The 875-nt window shown below is 40.1% G+C and overlaps 1 pseudogene; it reads right to left on the bottom strand.

Moving 5' to 3' along the window:
• Positions 1 to 385: 385 nt before the first annotated feature.
• Positions 386 to 468, bottom strand: LOC115032253 (annotated as a pseudogene).
• Positions 469 to 875: the final 407 nt, after the last annotated feature.

Consider the following 875-nt stretch of genomic DNA (forward strand, 5'->3'; position numbering starts at 1 on the left):
CTTGCTCCTCATAATGCTCCCCAGAGCCTCTGAGTGTTGGAGGTTATCTTAGAAGTGGTCTCAGGAATGGTATGTCTGCTCATTCATTATGGCATCAGACTGGTGGTCATCTGAGACTAGCTCCATTTCTGGGTCCCATAACACCCATCTGATGGTCATTGTGAGCACACTTCTCACCTGGGCCACTATAGTGGCCCCTTGCACAGGTTGTGTGTCTCAGGCTCACTCCTGCCCAGGGTGCACTGTCCCAGGTCAGGTTCTTCTTGTCCCTGGATTGCTCCTTGTCCAGGCTTTCTTCATGCTAAATTGTAGTAGTTTCATGCTGGCTGCCTGTCCAGGCCCACAGTAGCTGGATTGGTGCTCCCTTCAGGCTGGCTTTTTTTTTTCCTTCAGGAATTAATTGTTCAGATATTCATAGTTTGGAACATTGAGCAAAGACATAGCCTCTCTCCTTTCTGGTATATGAATTTTAAATTCATTGTTGAATTCAACTTGAAAGTGTTTTATAGGAGGTTCTGTACTACTTTTTAGTGTGTTCTTATCTGATTTTTGTATCAAGCTAATAACTACTTCAAGAAGTTTGGACATTTACTTTATCTTTCTGTTTTATCAAATAGTTTGAGCAAAAGTGCTTTGTGCTTTGTGCATTATATGTGATACAGTATCACATATAATGTTCTTATACATGGAACTTTTTGCTTCCACTTGATTTCAGCTTACTTCAAATCAGTAAGAGTGGGCAAGAATATATTCTGCTTTCCTTGGAGTGTTCCTAGCAATTAGAATCTCATTGTGATTACTGAAGTCTCACTTGTCACTACTAAATGTAACATTGTTTAGATGAAAACTTTTTGAGTACCTCATTCAAAAAAGAT

The sequence above is a fragment of the Mus caroli genome, chromosome 10 (genome assembly GCF_900094665.2).
Source record: "Mus caroli chromosome 10, CAROLI_EIJ_v1.1, whole genome shotgun sequence".
NCBI classification, from domain to species: domain Eukaryota; kingdom Metazoa; phylum Chordata; class Mammalia; order Rodentia; family Muridae; genus Mus; species Mus caroli.